The sequence below is a fragment of the Elephas maximus genome, chromosome 11, assembly GCF_024166365.1.
Source record: "Elephas maximus indicus isolate mEleMax1 chromosome 11, mEleMax1 primary haplotype, whole genome shotgun sequence".
NCBI lineage: Eukaryota > Metazoa > Chordata > Mammalia > Proboscidea > Elephantidae > Elephas > Elephas maximus.
This window is the reverse complement of record NC_064829.1, coordinates 105,795,993-105,817,510: the sequence shown is the minus strand read 5'-3', so window position 1 is coordinate 105,817,510 and position 21,518 is coordinate 105,795,993. Positions and strand designations below refer to the sequence as shown.

General features: G+C 41.4%; 1 pseudogene; it reads right to left on the bottom strand.

The window, feature by feature from the left end:
- Positions 1-270: 270 nt before the first annotated feature.
- On the bottom strand, positions 271-1,136 carry LOC126086273 (vomeronasal type-1 receptor 4-like; annotated as a pseudogene).
- Positions 1,137-21,518: the final 20,382 nt, after the last annotated feature.

Genomic DNA, 21,518 nt, shown 5'->3' with positions numbered 1-21,518 from the left:
AGATGGTTGGAATGGCCAATGCATTGTTAACCACATATTTATCACATTAAAAAAATTTCTCAAAAAGCACGGATAAAGTCAAAACAATAATGAAATTCATGTAAAATAAAAAAGAGATCACACTGTACTATTTCATATGTGCTTGAATTCTGTAAGACGAATAAATTAACAACTGAGCCTTGTGCAAAAACACACAATTAGGTATTTCGGATAGGATGAGGGGGTTTTGTCTTCCTTATCAAGGCAAAGCAGAGCATGGAGACACTGGAGTCACAGCTCATGAGAACTAAGGGGCTGACAGTTGGGAAACATAGAAATTAGTGCATCCATGTTCAACATCCTCCAAATGAGAGTATAAAAAACACCTATAAAAACTTGGAAGGTGGAGGAGAGGGTAAAAAAAACACAAAGGTGCTCACCAGTATAAGGATGGTTTGGGTGGCTCTGGTCTCAGGGGAAGATCTGGGGTAGACATTGTTCCTACGAATGTGTCGGACCCACTGCTTGTGTCTGTACAGGATGAAAACCATGAAGCTGCTGAACCAGAGCATGAGTCCCAAACACACAGTATCAGGCAATGCTATCCATAATGAATATAGGAAGTCTGCAGTTTGGCCATGACGCACAGAAGAACAACATCCATAGTCTTTTTTGTTTGAGATGGTTTTATTGCCCCAATTGCTAGTCACATTTGTAATATGAATGATATTTACCAGCATGTGGAGGATCCAACACAGGACAATGGAGAAGCCCATGTATTTGGGAGCTTTCACTTGAAGCTCTGCCCACCTGGAGTTCCTGGGGCTGATGGTGATGGCCTGGAAGATACTCAAGAGACAGATGCTGTCAAAGGACACTCCCCTGCCCACTCTGTGAACATAGAAAACAACTTTGCATCCAACGTCATTGAGGAAATCTTTCCACCCAAAACCTGTCATGGTCTCTGGGATTCCTTTACAGAGAATGGCCAAGGAGTTGGCTACAGTCAGGTGCTTGAGAATCAAATCTGTGGACCGTAAGCTGCGTTTAGTGAAGTAAAGGAAGGTATACTGGAAAAGAAGAGAAAAGTTCCCCAAGATACCAACTGTAGTCTGTAATAAGAACATCACTCCCAATGCCAAATCCTTGGAGGACATTCTCCCAGTTCCCAGTGACTGATATTTATCTTCGAGCCAGAGAGTCCTGCACGGGAAGATGAGACATGGGCCGCATGTGTCATGTCAGCTGAAACCCCCTATTCTCCACCTACCATTAATTCCCACTTGGGAATGTTGACTTAAAGTTTTTCTTTCATTAGGGTGTTTCCAAGTGTTGGGTGTATGACCTTTAAAAAGCATTTGGAATGTATGCTATGAAGACTGTACATTTGGTAACCTCTTTATTATTCACCAATCAATGACGCAGCCACTACTCTTACATTCATTATAAAGGAAGGAGAACTTTAGCACAGAGAGGTTAAGTGATTTGACTAAATTCACATGCTGTTTAGGGGCAGATTGGGGACTTGAACCTGTTTGAGCTGCTTGCAAAGATAGAATGTTTAATACTGTGCTCTACTAACCAAGTGTGAAAAATGGCATGGCACTCAAAGTGTCTGAGCTCCTCTGACTGAGGAGGGGAGAATCACCATCAGCATCAGCCCAAGGCTGATTCCTACGAGTGTAGGTGAGACATACCTCCTCTCTCCAAACTTTTTTTTTTTTACTGATTCTGACACCAGCCGTTCCTCCCACTCTCTTCTTCTGTGCTGGGTTTGATAATCTGTTGCAATGGCCACACAGAACCACAGACCATACGCGCAAGCTCCTCTTGGCCCTAGGTTCTCGGCCTGGGCTCTGCCTTGCTCAGACAAATGTTACAAAGCACTTTCAGCTCTGCTGCTAAGTGCCCAGAGGCACCCAACTCCACCAGCAGGCTTCCTACCCGAAGGTGCTCAGCTCTTCTGTTCCATGAGTTGGCATGTCTTCTGCAGCCATCTCTCTCAGTGGGCTACTAAGTCAACTACAGTGTCTCATGTCGGTCTCCTTGTTCTGCTGATGTTTCTCTGCCAGTGGATTTTGCTGTGCTTACCTCTGTGCTTTGCCGTCTCTAGTGTTACAGTTCTCTCTGTTCTGGGTCTAGTTAAGGGACCCTGGTCCAAATAACATGCACTTTTTTTTTTTTTTTTGAATGATATTGAGGTTACCCACAACCCTGGAATTGGCTCCTTTTAAACCTAGGGGAAATGACAAACAGACCAATCCCCTACAAGTGTCCCATACTCTTTATTTGTATCAGACACCCACACAAGCATTCCATGTACCTTATTTACTTTAGTAGCAGGCCCCAAATCCTCTTAGGGAGCACCTTATTTTCATAGTCCCACTCAATCGTTTTGGGAGTTACAAGACCATGGCGAGAAATACCATGTAAAAGTGATTCATCTTTCTGCACCAAGCTTTTTAGCTGAGTTCTTCCAATAATCCAGTTCTGTGTTTAGTTTTACCTTGGCACCTTGTCATTTCAATTTACACTGGTGATATTTTATTTTATAATGGTCATTGTAAAAGTTTCCATTGATGCATAAAAATTTATTTCATAGGCCAATATAAATTATGAATAAAGCTTGAAAGATTTTAATGAAATATAGATACACTCATTGTAGTAGAATACTATAGGAATCTACCTTATGAGCAGGTTGGATTAAATGAATCCAAGACTGACTCAGTATTTAGGATGGCAACAGGATGGCACATTTGTTTCTAGGCCAGGAACAAAATACAATGGCACGTATCACAGGAATTATTGCACAATTTCATATCGTGCCCTAAACTATGGGACACCAAACACTAATAAGTGAAAAAATAGTGGAAAGTAGAAACTAAACCATTGTTACTTTCACATCATACACTCCTTAAATAAGGAACACATAAAGTGAAGTAAAAGTATTAGCAATGAGTTGAGATTTTTGAAAGACAGTGACATATAAGACACACGTGGAAAATGAAATCTGTAAGGCATGACATCCTGTGCATTTTATAACCTGAAATGGCTGATTTTTTATTGAAAGTGTTAGAGTGATCCTCAACCAGAGAAAAGAACACAATATCAACAGACCATGGGTGTTTCCAGGAGACAAACAGTTACTGTCTTCATCAATGTATCATACATCAGAATTAGAGAAAACATTTCTATTCTAGCAACAACCATTCAGATACACTATTTCTGCACGAGATTTGATGATTCACTTAGATTCATCCTGCTCTTTATTATAGTATGCAGGTGTTACAGGCACACTTCTTGTAAACCTGACAATTCTTATGATTCCTCTACAGTAGGCTGAACAGTAGATTGGTTCAGAACTACAGACTATAAGCATCTTGAAAATCAAGTTTCATGATCACTAGGATTAAACACCAAAAATAAATGACAGTAGAAGCCTTGAGGGATTGGGTTAGAGTTTGTGGCCCTATCTCTCTGTTCTCATTCAGCTCAAGGTCAGGACTTAATCCTGCTTCCTCTGTCACACTGGGCCAGTTTGAACACAGATTTCCTTATTGCAATATGATCGCTTACCTACCCCCTGATATACCTCCTTCCCTTACACACTCTGCCTCTGAGACTGAAATAGAAAATACTCACCTGACTCCTTCCCTCAGCCCTAACAGTGGGCTCAGTGCGACAGTCATGACATCCAGGGCAGGTTTCTGAAGGGGGCAGCCAGACCCTGAGGTCCTGGTATTTGATTCTGTGTCCTCTCCTCCCTGTAGAACTGAAATTATCATTTTACCTCCAGTGACATTGACAGGGCAGGCTTGGGGAGCTGACAACATCCCTGCAAAATGTTTCCCCAGTTGCCAATTACCAAAACCAACTAAAAGTTTCTAGTAAATATCTCCAAAGAGACCATGGAAGTGTTTGTGAGAGGCTGTTTCTTGTCCAGGATTCTGGAGAGAGACAAGGTCTCCCATGGAGGAGCAAGAAATGCTGAAGTCTGACACGTGGGGGACATGAGTCTTTGTGGATTCTCTGCTCCCCTGAGAAGTTCTCCTACCCCAAATCTTTTCCTGTCTTCAGCCCATGAGCTGCACCATCATGTAAGCTATGAAGGGAAAATGGAATCAGGCAAAATACTTAAGGATTTTTAAGGAGATACAAGTCAAAAAAGAACACGGTGGCAGTAATTTACAAGAGAAATCACTGGAGTCACTCACACAGGTCAATGCCAATGAAAACGGACATTTTTAAAGATAATATGCTTTATCATTACTGACTCCTCCAGCAGTGTTAAAACGAAAAACCCATTGCTGTCGAGTCAATTTTGACTCATGGTGACCCTATAGGACAGAATAGAACTGCCCCATAGAGTTTCCAAGGAGTGCCCGGTGGACTAGAACTGCTGACCTTTTGGTTAGCAGCCATAGCACTAAACCACTACGTCACCAGGGTTTCCAAATGTTTTTTTTTGCTGAATTGCCAATAATGAACACTGACTTTTTTTTTTTTTTATTGTGATATAGGTAACAAAACATGCCATCTCAACAGTTTCCACCTGTGCAATTCAGTAACATTGATTACATTCTTCATCTTGTGCAATCATTTTCTCTATTCTCTTCCATATTATTCTACCACCATTAACATAAACTCAATACCCCCTAAACAAAAACTCCCCTTTTTGAGTTACGGCTGCTAACAAAAAGGTCGGCAGTTCAAATACACCAGGCCCTCCTTGGAAACCCTACGGGGCAATTTTACTCTGTCCTATAGGGTCGCTATGAGTCAAAAGCTATTTGGCAGCAATGGTGTTTTTTGTTTGTTTGTTTCACCCCTAGTAACCACAAATAATCTTTGGTTTGTGGATATTTGCTTATTTCATACAAATGAGATCAAACAGTATTTGTCTTTGTGATTGACTTATTTCACTCAGCATAATGCTTTCAAATTTCATCCATGTTGGGGCATACATCAGGACTTCATTTCTTTACAGCTAAGTGGTATTCCATTGTGTGGATGTACCACATTTTGTTTATCCGTTCACGTACTGAAGGACATAAAGCCTTCTTAAGGCTGGGAGGGAAAACAAAAAGGAGATGAAACCATAGCCCCTCCTGTACCTTCTGACCTCCTGTACCACCTGTCCTAATCCACCTTGGTCCTCCACTCTTCTCTGGGCCTATTCCACCTCCATCCTGTAGTCCCATCTTAAACATACTTTGGAATAACTCGTTATTCCAGGTATGTCATTCCACAAATAACTCAAATATCAACTGTCTATATTCACCTCTCTAGGAAACTTAAGTCTGACCATGATAAAATCCAAGGCCTTGAAAGTTTGAAGTTTTCCCAGGATTTTCTTCTAATTTCCAGGGAAGGACACCATTTTACTCAATTTAAGCTTCCCTGTTAAATCTGCCTCTGCCTCACATCCACCCAATCATAGAACTCAGCCCCTCCTTCATTATCTCCCAAAAAATCTAGTTTAAAAAATAAAAAACCCTCAGTAAACCGCGTGGCCTTTGTTAAAGACAATGTAAGATGACACAGGGGAGAGATGGCAGGACACCATAGAAAATAATAAACTTTTAGAGCAATGGTCCTTCTCCCAAAGGCCCTTCTAGGCTGTTCTGCCCATGAGGATTCTCAGCTCTCTCCCCTCCCCCCATTCAGGCAGTGTCCCAGCCCACCCAGTCATTCTCTACCCTCTCTGTTTTCCTCTCTGTTCCAGCATTTCATAATCTTTTCCATTTTTATACTGATCAATTTGCTTTCCAAGTTTATGCCTCACCTGCACATCTAAACCCGTCCTGATTTGGAGGGTGAGTCTTCTGAGCCTTCTCTTTAGCATAATGCAAACAAGTAAGATAATGTATATATTTATGTATGTATATTTATATCCCTTCCTCCCCAAAACCAAATCTGTTGCTGTCTAGTCAATTCTGACTCATGGCGGTCCCCCCTGTGCAGAGCAGAACTTCACTCCAAAGAGTTTTCAAGGCTGTGATGTCTCAGAAGTAGATCAGCAGGCACTTCTTTGCAGGTGCCTCTTCGTGGGTTGGAACTATCCACCTTTCGGTTAGCAGCCAGGCGCTTGAATCACTGTGCCACTCAGGTGCCTTTCCAGTAAAGATTACGGCCTAGATAGACCTATGGCACAGTTCTGCTACATCCTGGAGAGAGGCCACGAGTTGGAAATGACTTGCCAGCACAACAGCAACAACAATATTTGTTTATACATACATGCATACATAGAGGTGTCCCTTTGTGGTGCAATATGTTAAGTGCTCAACTACTAGCCAAAAGTTTGTTGGTTTGAACCCACTCAGAGGTACCTCAGAAGACAGACCTGGTGATGTGCTTCTGAAAGGTCACAGTGTTTAAAACGCTGTGGGTTTGGAAACCACTGAATGTCAACTGACAACATAGATACATACACATGCATATATATATATACATATGTATATATACACATGTACATAAATAAGGTTTTCTCTGGCTAATTTTTCAGAAGTAGATGGCTAGGTCCTTCTTCCTAGTCAGTCTTAGCCTGGAAACTCAGCTGACACCTGTCCACCATGGGTGACACTGCTGGTATTTGAAATACTAGTGGCATAGCGCTTCCGCCATCACAGTAACACGCAAGCCACCACAGTAGGACAAACTGACAGTGGTGTGGGGAGGAAGACCCTCAACAAGATGTATCGACATGGTGACTGCGATGAGGAGCTCAAACATTGCGATGATTATGAGGATGGCACAGGACTGGGCGGTGTTTCATTCTGTTGTATGTAGGGTCACTATGAACAGGAACCGACCTGAAGGAACCTAATAACAGAAACATATGCATGTATAGGCATACATACCTATGTATATTTGTACCTATGTATTTTCTACGTGTGTGTGTATATATATATATGTATGCCCCAGTTGTGCAGTAGATAAAAGCTTGGCTGCTAACCAAAAGGTAGGCAGCTCGAACCCACCAGCTGTTCCTTGGAATCCCCATGGGGAAGTTCTACTCTGTCCTATAGAGCCACTGTGAGTTGGAATCAAATCAACGGCAAAGGGTTTTTACACATACACTTAAAAAAAAAAAAAATATATATATATATATACACACACACACATAACTCACAAGCTGCTCCACAAGAAGATGTGGCAGTCTGCTCCTGTAAGATTACAGCCTTGGAAAGACTATGGGGCAGTTGTACTCTGACTTATAAGTCTATGAGTCAGAATCAACAGAAGGCAGTGAGTTTTATTTTGAGATTATGTATATATATATCACCTATATACATGTAGTGGTGTAGTTGGATGTGGCAGCAGGAACAGCCAAGAGACTAATCACGCCACATACCCTGTGCCCTACTCTGCAAGAATATGTAGAATAGTGGTTAAGTGCGTGAACACTGGATTAGAATTATTGGCTTTACCTCCCTCACTGTGTGGCCCTGTGCATTTACTTGCCCTCTCTATGCCTCTGTGTCCTCATAAGTAACATGATAATACTGCGTGCCTCCAGTGGTCGTGATAAGGAATCAATGAGTTAATAGATCAGAAGCGCTTGGAACACAGCTTGACTCACAGTTGTGAGCTTCTGCTGAGTGGAGCCCCGATTCATGGTGACACCATGCATAATCTCCAGGGAAGGGGCCTGGGAATCTTCGATTCTAACAAGTTTTCTACACAAATCCAATTATTAGTTAAGTATGGGGAATGTTCTTTTGAAATAATCAAAAGAAAGCAAAAAATCCCAAGCACAAAAATGATTCAAAAGGCCTTAGAAAGAGCTTTAAAAAGGAAAAAAAAAAAAAAAAAATTTACTTAAGGAAGTAACATATCATTTTCCAAAATGGTTGTATCATTTTGCATTCAAAAGGGCAGTATAAACAGGAGAACCACATTGTCCCTCCACAGCGAAGACCCCCCAAAATTAAGTAAAACAGAGATAAATGTGAGTCCTGGAACCCTAAGCATCAAATGAAGAGATGACAAACTCCAAGAAGCACCAAATGGAATAAGACACTAACAGAGATCAGAGAGCAAAGAGAGTTGCGAGTGGAGGTACCCTATCAGGTAACGCAGCACGGATCCACCAGCTCGAACTCCTGTTGGAGATCCGCAGACAGGGAGTAAGGGAAAGCAGATTTCCGGAGTTCCCAGCAGGAGACAGAGCACCCGCTAATCAGCGAAACACGCTTTCCCAACCCACACCCTGCACCTCCCTGCTCAGCCTTTGTTGTTTCCCAGGTGGCCGATCCCAGGCTTCCTCGTAGGCCAGTTCCAAGTTTTCTAGAGGACCAATTCCCTGCCTCCTAGCAGGCCGATTCCTGGATTCCGGGAGGGCCAATTCACTGCTTTTCAGCGGGCCGATTCCCAGCTTCCCAGAGGGTCGATTCGCTGGGGCTTCCCGGTGGACCGTTCTCCTGCTTCTCAGCTGGCCAAAACCATGGTATGGCAGGTCCCAGTTTCTTGCCCTGTGGATTCGCCCCACCCACACCAGCCCTCTTCTTCACTGCCGTTTCTTTGTGCTGGTGTTGCTTTCTTCAGCCTCTTTTGGTTTCTTCCATGACTCTCAAACACCTGACTCTGTGTGCCATCTTTGTTTCTTCTTGACAGGCTGTAAAGCACCGCTCAACTGGGGAGCAACTTCCCTGGTCACAGCTACCATGCTGATGGGATCCCTGGTGACTTTTTGTTGTTGCTGTTTTCCCTTTCTTTTTTTCCTTTCCATTTTTCTTCATTTCTCAGTTTCTCATTTCTTTCTACTTACCTTCTTTTCATGTGTCCTGAATACCTGGGGCTGTGTATCATCTCCACCCCCTCTAGCCAGGCTGTACAGTGCAGCTCAGGAGCCGCTGCCCCAGTCTGTGCAACCACGTGAGTGGGATCCCTGGGGGGCTTTTTTTCCTTTTTGCTTTTCTTCACTTCTTGTTTCTTTTCTCTCCACTCCAAAGGCAGACTCCCTCAGTACTTTTTTAAAATCCTGTTTCTCCTCTCTCTCTTCTTTTCCATACCCAACCCAGCTCCACACACCACTGCCTCCCCTGTCCCCTCCCTCCTATCTATCTGCACCATGTGGGAAACATTGCACTCCCGAGCAGCACAGGGATGGCCTACCATAACCTGCAGAGCACTGACCCCTGGCTCACCTTGTCGGCCCCAGTACATCCTCTAACAACACATCCCAGCTCCCCCCTTCAGCTGTACCTGACCTGCTGCACCACAGCTGACTGACTGGCCATGACCATTGGACAAGGAAGTGAAAAATACCATGTCCACAGACTAGCAAACAAGATAGAATACACAACCCACATGCTCAGGTATAACCAAATAAAACAAAGAAGCAAGACAAAACAAACAGATTTACAATCAATAAATGCAGAAAATAACTGCCAAATGTCCTGAAAACAGCAGACAATACCAAAACATATATAAAAAAGGACAAGATTGTTCCAGTCAGTGTCCAAAATAAAACACTGGATCAATTTCCAGTAGAAGAAAAGGCACTAAAACTACCTGATAGGGGATTCAAATCTCTAATATTCAGAGCAATCCAAGAGTTGAAGCAAAATGCAGACAAAAATGAGGAAAAAATAGACAAATTCATGGGAAAGGCAGGCAAATTCATGAAAAATACACACACAAAAATGGAAGAATTCAGGAAAACAATACCGGAAGAAAATGCCAAAATAAATTCACAACTAGAAATCATACAAAAATAAGAATTAGAAATCCAAAAGATAACAAGATTTCAGAAATGGACAATGTCATAGAAGGGCTGACAAACAAGTTTGAAATAATGGAAGCCAGGATCAGCAAAATTGAAGACAAACACTTGGTGACAACTTTGAGGAAAAATCAGAAAATAGAACAAAGAACAATGAAGAAACCCTGAGAATTATGTAGGATACAACCAAAAGCAAAAATGTGTGAGTGATTGCAGTTCCAGAACAAGGGGAGAAAGCTGGGGAGAAAGCCAAAAATACAGAGAGTATCATTGAAGAATTGCTGGTCAGAAAACTTCCGCAATATCATGAAAGATGAAAAGCTGACCATCCGAGAAGCTCAACCAGCACCATATAGGATAGATCCCAAAAGAAAATTACCAAGGCATATCATAACCACACTCACTAAAACCAAAGACAAAGAAAGAATCCTGAGAGCAGCTTCAGAAAAATGAAAACTCACACACAGAGGGTTAACAATAAGACTAAGCTCTGATTGCTTGGCAGAAACCAAGCAGGCAAGAAGGCACTGCAGCACTGGTGTTTGACTAGTAGACCCAGATTTTAGGCCCATGCCCTAGGTTCAAACAACTACTTTTGTTTGCTAACAAAGAGTTTGAAGGTTCAAGTCCACCTAGAGACATCTGGGAAAAAAGGCCTGGCAACCTCCTTCCAAAAATCAGCCACTGAAAACCCTGTGGACCAGTACTACTCTGACACGCATGGGGTTGCCAGTAAGTCCAGTCAAACTGGTTTGGTTTTTTGGAATACAATTAATAACTGTCGTGAGGTAAAAGGTGATGATGATGAGGGTTATTTTACAGATGAGAAACAATCAGACATGAAGATACAACTTGTCCCAGGTTACCCAACCAGTAAGTAGCAGAGTTGGGATTTGAACCCATGAAGTCTGTCTCCCAAGTGCAGGCTCTTAACCAGTATCCTATCCTGCATTTAAGCCAGCATCTTGCAACCCGGGCCTAACATTGAAAGTTCAGATCAAGTATAGAGACCCTTTAAAAAAAAAAAAAAAATTTTTTTTTCATCAGCCTGATATGAAAGTTAGTACCAAAGATGGTATGATTTTATTTCCCAATAGTTTTGTATCTAATCCAGCAGTATGTCTTTTTTTACTATATGCATGTGGGACTGTGTGTATGAACGTGAGTGTATGTATTTCTGCAACACTCAATGAATCATCTTTCTTCTGGTTCCCACGTCAATGAGTTAAAAATATTTTGACTCATGCTTATTGTCTTCTTGTTGTCATTCAGAGTCATAGAGTCAATTTTTGACTGTAGGCGACCCCATATGACAGAGTAGAACTGTCCCATAGGGGTAGATTAGCAGGTCTTTCTCTCTAGGAGATGCTGAGTGGGTTTGAACCACCAACCTTTCAGTTAGCACCTGAGGGCTTAACCACTGTGCTGCCAGGGCTCCTTGCTCAGTGTTTCAGATTTCTAGGAATGCCATAGCAAAGTTCCATAAAGTGGGGCCTTTAAAGAACACAAATTCATTTTTTTTCGTAGTTCTGGAGGATGGAAGTTTGAATTCAGGATGTTTAAAGGGCCATGTACTGTCTGTCTGCTCTAGAGGAAAACCGTTCCCCGTCTCTCCCAGCACCTGGTAGTCCCAGGTGTTTCTTGGCCTTCCCCGGTGTATAGACACAGTTTCATGTGGCTGTCCTCCTGCATGTGTCTCTATATATGTCTGTTCTCCTCTTTTCTAAGGACAACGCTCAGATTGGATTAGGACTTAACCTACTCCAGTAAGATCTCTTTAGCTTAGCTGACAAGGAAATCATTTTCAAACAAAGTCACACTCATAGGTACAAGGGATAGAATGTCAGCATATCTTCTTGATGTACCCAGTTCAATCCATGACACTCACTGTCCTTTCTTAGGACAGTTTTTTTTTTTTTTTTTTAACATATATTGTAGAAGAAAATGTAAATTTCGAGTCCCATGAGGTTGAGGATCTTACCCTGAACAGGCACTCAGATAATAAAAAAAAAAAGTAACAGTTGCTGTGGAACCAACTCCGTCTCCTGGTGACCCCATGTGTGTCAGAGCAGAGCTGCCCTTCACAGGGTTTTCAATGGCTGATTTTTCAGAAATACATCATCAGGCCTTTCTTTTGAGGCACCTACGGGTGGACTCAAATCACCTATCTTTTGGTTAGTAGCCAAGCACATATGCCACTTACATCACACAGGGGCTTGCCTCAATAACTACTTAGAAGATGAATGAATATCTCCCAAAGCTCGCTCTTCTTACCTAAGTTTCTTATCTCCAAACGCCAATCCTTACTCTATGCTTCTTTCTCAGCCTACAGAGGCAACAGCAATGCCCGATAGGGTTTCCAAGGCTGTATCTTTATGGAAGCGGATTGCCAATCTTACTCTCACAGAGTAACAAGTGGGTCCAAACCACCAACCTTTTGATTAGCAGCCCGCTTCTTTAACCACTGTGGCATAAGTGCTCCTTCTCCATTAAGATAACAGCCATCGAAGACCCTATTGAGCATAATTCTACTCTGACACACATTAAGTCACCATGATTCAGAGTCCACTCAATGGCAACAAGTTTTTTTGTTTTTAAAGGAGAAAGGCACAAAATGATACTAAACATTTAACATTCTGAGTGATTTTCAGCAGGAAGTGGCTTTCCTGGTGGGTACTGAGTGTTTCAATTTTGGAGAAGTTCAAGCAGAACCTAGATGGCCCCTTGAAAGGGCCATTATAGAGGGAAATTGGACCCTCAAATAACAGATTATTTTGGACAACCAGCTTTTCACTGAGAATCTAGCCTTTGATTCATATTTACTTCCAATAAAAAAACTGAGATAATGTTTTCTATCCCTTGGGGTCTCAGAGGGGAGTTCTCCTTGTGTGTTCCTGTTCCTATACCGGGCAGTCCTGTACAGTGGTTGCATTATCATGAATGAGCTGCAGCACAAATTCTGGTATGCCACCACTGGCATTTATGACCATGACTGCCACTGGCTGTTTTGACCCTGGTGACATGGGTAAAGTAATGAGCAGGATGATGGAGTGGCCATGGGTGGTGACCATGAGGTCGGTTGCCTCTTACTGTGTGTTGCTTCCCAACATTGTCATGGTCTTTGAAATATCCCTGGTGACCTCTTCAAAGCTCTCTATTAGAGCGAGAGGTTTGGGTGGATTGGACAGACTGATGAGAAGGTTGATGAAATGTCATTGATTGCAGAGTGGAGACAGATTCGGTGTCTACATGCAAGGCTGACTTATTATGGAAGCAACTCTTTATTTAATGTAATTCATTTTATATTTTATTTTTGTTTTCGTGGTTGAGAATATACACAGCAGTACATGCCCCAATTCAACAATTTCTACATGCACAGTTCAGTGACATTGATTATATTCTCTCCGTCCTTTTTCCTAGTTGTTCTTCCTCAGCTTAACATGAATTCACGGGGCAGCAACTCTTATGTGTCTTCTCTCTCTTTGTTTTAGTTTTGGTGACAATATATACAGCATAACATACATCCATTCATCAGTTTCTACAGGTACAGTTCAATGACATTGGTTACACTCTTCACATTGTGTTCTTGCTATCTCTACACATATTGTTTTATCACCATTGGCTTAGACTCACTATTCTGTGAACTTCTCATCTATGCTTTAGGGTTCCTGTTGACAATTTGATCTCATATAGTTCAAAAAGATAGTTCTTTAAAAGAGTGCAATGCTTATTGTGAACATTCTTTACTAATTTAGCTAAACTGTAGTTAATTTTAAAGATGACTTCAGGGGATATTTTTGGTTTGTGCTTTGAAGATTTTCTCAGAGCAATAGATTTGGGAGTTCCTCTAGTCTCAATAGGTCCAGTAAATCTGGATTCTCTATGAATTTAAACTTCTGTTCCACATTTTGCTCTTAGAGTTCAGGATTCAGGTATTCATTACTTCATCAAAATGCTTAGTAATGGTAGCCTGGCACCACCTAGGTCTTCTTGTCTCTTAGCTCAGGATGTGTATTATCTCTTAAGTGTTTTATCTCTATCAGTCCAATGACTATCACCAAACCAAAAATAAACCTGTTGTAGCTGAGTCAGTTCCAACTCATGGTGACCACATGTGTCATAGAACTGAGTTCCATAGTGTTTTCTTGGCTGTACTTTTCACGGAAGCAGATTTCCAGGGCTTTCTTCCATGGTGCCGCTGGGTAGGTTTGAACCACTAATCCTTCAGGTAGTAGCTGAGCACAAATCATTTTCACCACCCAGAGACCAGAGCCTATCACAATGTCAGGCATATAGAAGGTGCCTAGGGAATGTTTAAGGAACCCTGGTGACACAGTGGTTAAGTGCTAGACTGCTAACTGTAAAGCAGGTAATTGAAATCACTAGCCATTCTGCAGGAGAAACATGTGTCAGTCTGCTTCTGTAAAGATTACAACCTTCTAAAGTCTATGTGGCAGTTCTACTCTGTCCTATAGGGTCTCTGTGAGTTGGAATGAACTTGAAGACGAGTATCGTGCCTCATCCCTACTCACACCCTGGAAGTATTTCTGCTAAAATCTTATTGACTTTGGGTAAATGTAAATATATTTGATCTTTTTCAACGTGCTACCCCCACCTCTTCCACCTTTTCTTGGCAGTAATTTTATGGAAACAGATAGAGAAAGCTATCTTCCATGGCACCACTGGGTCAGCTTGTACCACCAACCTTTAGGTTAGCAGTCTAGCTGAAACCATTTGTACCACCCACTTGAATTCTACTTCCCCACAGTTTACAAAGGAACACAACTTTGCTGACAGTAGATCCTCAGCAAAAAGATATCATTATCAAAATAAACTATTAATAAAAAAAGTCAATCACAAATGGACAAATATGGTATGATCCCAGTTATATGAACTACCTGGAATAGTTAAGACTTTAGAGACCCAAGTGTATTAGCAGTTACCAGGGCTGGGTGGAAGGGAGGGGGAAAGAAAGACGGAACACTTAGGTGACACTGAGTTTCTGTTAAGGCAGGTGGAAAAAATGCGGAATGATTCATGGTGATGGCTGAGCAACATGATGAACACATTTAATATCACTTAATTGTACATGTGAAGATGGTTGAAATGGCTAATGTTTTGTTACCCATATGTTCACCACAACTAAAGGAAAAAAGAAAAAAAATTTAAAAATACAGATAAAGTCAAAACAATACATGGAATTAAAGAAAAGAGTTCATATTATATAATTTCATTTATATAAAATACATAAGAATTGAAAATAATCTGTGTTGTTAGGTATCAGAAAAGTGGCTACCCTTAAGAGTAGTGACAGTGATGAGGTACGCGGAGACAAATGTAATGTATCTTTAATTCTTTATTAATGTAGCTTTAATATTTAATATATATTTGAATGTTTTAAGTACATACCAGAATTTAGTTTTAGCTTGAGAGAAGGTGAATAGATTAGTGTCATAATAGTGTCCTTACATTTTCAAGGTGGAATTTAAAGGTATTAAATACCTTGACACTGTGACTAGTTTCTAAAAGTATGCTGTAATTTATAGGTTAAAGTCTAAGAGAAGAAACAACCTAAGAGCCCATCAACAGATGAATGGGTAAACAAATTAACATACATACACACAATGATGAGATAAAAACAATGATGAATCCACAAAACATCTCACAATGTGGATGAATCTGGAGGGCATCATGTAAGTGAAATAAGTCCATCACAAAGGGACAAGCATTGTATGAGACCACTATTACGAAAACCCAAGAAAAGGTTTACACACAGAAAAAAAAAAACAAAAACAGTCTTTAATGGTTACAAAGAATGGGAGGGGTGGCGAGCAGAAATCACTAATGAGCTAGTAATGAAGTGTTAACTTCGGTGAAGGGAAAGACAACACAGAATATGGGGAAAGTTAACACAATTTGACCAAGGCAAAAGTCATAGAAGCTTCTTAGACATATCCAAACACCTTGAGGGACTGAGTTACTGGGGCTGAGGGCTGAGGACCATGGTCTCAGGGAACGTCTATGTTCATAAAGAAAATGTTCTCCTTCTTACTTTTGTGAGTAGTGTTTTGGGTCCTAAAAGCTTGTGAGTGGTCAACTAAGATATATCTATTGGTCCCAGCACATTCAGAGCAAAGAAGAAGGAAGAAAACCAAAGACACAAGGAAAATATTAGCCCAAAGGACTAATGGACCACGTGAACCACAGCCTCCGCCAGCCTAAGCCTAGAGCTAGATGGTGCCCGGGTACGACCACTGACTGCTCTGACAGGAATCACAACAGAGGGTCAGAGGCAGAGGAGGAGAAAAATGTAGAACAAAATTCAAATTCACAAAAAAAGACCAGACTGACTGGTCTGGTGGTGACTGGAGGGACCCCCGAGATTATGGCCCCAAGACACTCTACCAACTCAGAGATGATATCACTCCTGAAGTCCACCTTTCAGCCAAAGTTTAGACAGGCCTAGAAAACAAGCAATTACACACGTGGGGAATATGCTTCTTACTCCATACAAGTGTTGTTGTTGTTGTTAGGTGCTGTCGAGTCATTTCTGACTCATAGCGACCCTATGCACAACAGAACGAAACACCGCCCAGTCCTGTGCCATCCTTACAATCGTTGTTATGCTTGACCTCATTGTTGCAGCCACTGTGTCAATCCACCTCGTTGAGGGTCTTCCTCCTTTCCGCTGACCCTGTACTCTGCCAAACGTGATGTCCTTCTCCAGGGACTGATCCCTCCTGACAACACGTCCAAAATATGTAAGACGCAGTCCCGCCATCCTTGCTTTTAAGGAGCATTCTTGTTGTACTTGTTCTAAGACAGATTTGTTCATTCTTTTGGGAGTCCATGGAATATTCAATATTCTTTACCAACACCACAATTCAAAGGCGTCAACTCTTCTTCGGTCTTCCTTATTCATTGTTCAGCTTTCACATGCATATGATGTGATTGAAAATACCATGGCTCGGGTCAGGCGTACCTTAGTCTTCAGGGTGACATCTTTGCTCTTCAACACTTTGAAGAGATCCTTTGCAGCAGATTTACCCAATGCAATGCATCTTTTGATTTCTTGACTGCTGCTTCCATGGCTGTTGATTGTGGATCCAAGTAAAATGAAATCCTTGACAACTTCAGTCTTTTCTCCATTTATTATGATGTTGCTCATTGGTCCAGTTGTGAGGATTTTTGTTTTCTTTATGTTCAGGTGTAATCCATACTGAAGGCTGTGGTCTTCGATCTTCATTAGTAAGTGCTTCAAGTCCTCTTCACTTTCAGCAAGCAAGGTTGTGTCATCTGCATAACGCAGGTTGTTAATGAGTCTTCCTCCAATCCTGATGCCCCGTTCTTCTTCATATAGTCCAGCTTGTCATATTATTTGTTCAGCATACAGATTAAATAGGTATGGTGAAAGAATACAGCCCTGATGCACACCTTTCCTGACTTTAAACCAATCAGTATCCCCTTGTTCTGTCCGAACAACTGCCTCTTGATCTATGTAAAGGTTCCTCATGAGCACAATTAAGTGTTCTGGAATTCCCATTCTTTGGAGTGTTATCCATGGTTTGCTATGATCCACACAGTCAAATGCCTTTGCATAATCAATAAAACACAGGTAAACATCCTTCTGGTATTCTCTGCTTTCAGCCAGGATCCATCTGACATCAGCAATGAGATCCCTGGTTTCATGTCCTCTTCTGAAACTGGCCTGAATTTCTGGCAGTTCCCTGTCGATATACTGCTGCAGCCGTTTTTGAATGATCTTCAGCAGAATTTTGCTGGCGTGTGATATTAATGATATTGTTCTATAATTTCCACATTCGGTTGGATCACCTTTCTTGGGAATAAGCATAACTATGGATCTCTTCCAATCAGTTGGCCAGGAAGCTGTCTTCCATATTTCTTGGCATAGACGAGTGAGCACCTCTAGCGCTGCATTTGTTTGTTGAAACATCTCAACTGATATTCCATCAATTTCTGGAGCCTTGTTTTTCGCCAATGCCTTCAGAGCAGCTTGGACTTCTTCCTTCAGTACCATCGGGTCCTGAACATATGCCACCTCTTGAAATGGCTGAATATCGACTAATTCTTTTTGGTATAATGACTCTGTGTATTCCCTCCATCTTCTTTTGATGCTTCCTGCATCATTTAATATTTTCCCCATGGAACCCTTCACTATTGCAACTCAAGGCTTGAATTTTTTCTTCAGTTCTTTCAGCTTGAGAAACACTGAGCGTGTTCTTCCCTTTTGGTTTTCCATCTCCAGCTCTTTGCACATGTCATTATAATACTTTATTTTGTCTTCTTGAGAGGCCCTTTGAAATCTTTTGTTCAGTTCTTTTACTTCATGAATTCTTCCTTTTGCTTTAGCTGCTCGATGCTCAAGAGCAAGTTTCAGAGTCTCCTCTGACATCCACCTTGGTCTTTTCTTTCTTTCCTGTCTTTTCAATGACCTCTTACTTTCTTCATGAATGATGTCCTTGATGTCATTCCACAACTCGTCTGGTCTTCGGTCACTAGTGTTCAATGCGTCAAATCTATTCTTGAGATGGTCTCTAAATTCAGGTGGGATACACTCAAGGTTGTTTTTTGGCTCTTGTGGACTTGCTGTGATTTTCTTCAGTTTCAGCTTGAACTTGCATATGAGCAATTGATGGTCTGTTCCACAGTCGGCCCCTGGCCTTGTTCTGACTGATGATATTGAGCTTTTCCATCGTCTCTTTCCACAGATGGAGTCAATTTGATTTCTGTGTGTTCCATCTGGCGAGGTCCATGTGTACAGTCGCCGTTGATGTTGGTGAAAGAAGGCATTTGCAATGAAGAAGTCGGTGGTCTTGCAAAATTCTGTCATTGGATCTCCGGTATTGTTTCTATCACCAAGGCCATATTTTCCAACTACTAATCCTTTTTGTTTGTTTCCAACTTTCGCATTCCAATCACCAGTAATTATGAGTGCATCTTGATTGCATGTTCCATCAATTTCAGGCTGAAGCAGCTGATAAAAAGCTTCTATTTCTTCATCCTTGGCCCTAGTGGTTGGTGCGTAAATTTGAATAATGGTCATATTAACTGGTTTTCCTTGTAGGCGTATGGATATTATCCTATCACTGACAGCATTGTACTTCAGGATACATTTTGAAACGTTCTTTTTGGCGATGAATGCAACACCATTCCTCTTCAAGTTGTCATTCCCAGCATAGTAGACTACATGATTGTCCAATTGAAAATGGCCAATAGCAGTCCATTTCAGCTCACTAATGCCTAGAATATCGATGTTTATGCATTCCATTTCATTTTTGACGATTTCCAATTTTCCTGGATTCATACTTCATATATTCCAGGTTCTGATTATTAATGGATGTTTGCAGCTGTTTCTCCTCATTTTGAGTCATGCCACATCAGCAAATGAAGGTCCTGAAAGCTTTACTCCATCCACATCATTAAGGTCGACTCTACTTTGAGGACGCAGCTCTTCCCCAGTCATCTTTTGAGTGCCTTCCAACCCGGAGGGCTCATCTTCCAGTACTATATCAGACAATTTTCTGCTGCTATTCATAAGGTTTTCACTGGCTAATGCTTTTCAGAAGTAGACTGCTGGGTCCTTCTTCCTAGCCTGTCTTAGTCTGAAAGCTCAGCTGAAACCTCTCCTCCATGGGTGACTGGTATCTGAATACCAGTGGCATAGCTTCCAACATCACAGCAACACACGATCCCCTACAGTACTACAAACTGATAGACAAGTGGGGGTCCATACAAGTATATGGTACCAAATGGGCAATACCTGCCCAAAAGCAAAGATGAGAAGGCGGGAAGGGACAGAAAACTGCATGAAAGGACACTGAGAACCCAGAGTGGAAAAGACAAAGGCAAGACTGCTGACACATTGTGGAGAGTGTAACTAATGTCACAAAACCATTTGTGTATAAATTTTTTGAAAGAAAAACTAATTTGTGCTGTAAACTTTCACCTAAAACACAATGAAATTTTAAAAAGGAGAAAAAATAGGAATAAAACTGCATGTTAATCTGAATTTATCTCAAAATAAAATGTTAAAAATTTTAAGAAAGCTAAGAGAATATTAATACTCAATCTGCACAAAAATAAATTGATAAATCCAACCCTGGAATATATTCATTATAATATTTAACATAAATACTAGTTGATCCCATCAAAGGCAAATATTGCTTTACAATACTGAAGAAGTATAGCCAGTATTCTCCTTAGAAGCAAGGATGGTGAGACTTCGGCTTACATAATTTGAACATGTTACCAGGAGGGACCAGTCCCTGGAGAAGGACATCATGCTTGGTGAAATAGAGGGTCAGCAACAAAGAGGAAGACCCTCAACAAGATGGATTGACACAGTGGCTACAGCAATAGGCTCAAACACGACAACGATTGTGAGGATGATGCAGGACTTGGCAGTATTTTGTTCTGTTGTACGTAGGGTCACTATAAATTGGAACTGACTTGATGGCACCTAACAACAACAACACATTCAACTGGATATATTTTTCAAGCAATACAATACAGATAAAACCAAAAGGTAAAAGGAGAAAAACAAAAAATCATCCTGTGTAGTTTTAACCAATTGGTAAGTTAGCATGGCAATATGAATGTCAGATAAAACCAACTTAAGGGTTAAAGCAGTTTATTATTGTTGTAATTAGTATCGCTTTTACATTTCTTACACGGCAATTTTCTCGTATTATTACTGGATGAATTAGAACAATCTGGTCAATATGCATACACACCCACATATACACATATTTATGTATATACCAATGTGTGTATGTGTGTGTGTACCAGGGTTCTCTTGTAATATGATTGCTTTATTTGTGCTTGGATTTCTGTGTCATGAATAAACAAACAACAGAACCTTGTGCAAAAACATACAATTAGGTATTTCTGATGAGATGAGAGGACTTTGTCTTCCTTATCCAGGCAAAACAGAACCTGGAGACACTGGAGTCATGGCTCATGAGGACAAAGGGGCTGACAGTTGGGAAACACGCAGCAGTTAGTGCAGTTGTGTTCACCATCCACCGACTGGAATGATGATAAACAACCATACAAACTTGAAAGATGCAGGAGAGTGTGTAAAAGGATGCAAAGGTGCTCACCAGGACTGTGATGGTTTGGGTAGCTCTGGTCTCAGAGGAGTCTCTAGGGGAGACATTGTTCCTATGAATGTGTTGGACCCCCTGCTTGTGTCTGTACAGGATGAAAACCATGGAGCTGCTGGCCCAGAGCATAAGTCCCAAAGACACTACGTCAGGGAATGCTAACAATGCTGTAAATAGTGAGGATGTGGTTTTGACATGATGGACAGAAGAGCAGTATCCATAGTCTTTTGTTAGTGATGGTTTCATTGCTACAATTGCTAGTCACATACATAAGAATAACGATATTTACCAGCATGAGCAGGATCCAGCACAGGAAAATGGAGAAGCCCATGTACTTGGGAGTTTCACCTTAAACTGTGCCCACCTGGAGTTTCTGGGGCTGATGGTGATGGCCTGGAAGATGCTCAAGAGACAGGTGCTGCCAATGGACACACCCCTGCCTACTCTGTGAACATAGAAGAGAAATTTGCAGCCAAAATCACTGAGGAAATCTTTCCCCCCCAAAGCTGCCATGGCCCCTGGAATTCCTCTAGACAGAATGACCATGGAGTTGGCTACAGTCAGGTGCCTGAGAATCAAGTCTGTGGACCTTAACCTGTACCCAGTTAAGTAGAGGGAGTTATAATGGCAAAGAAGAGAAAAATTTCCCAGGATACCAACTGTAGTCTGTACTAAGAGGATCATTG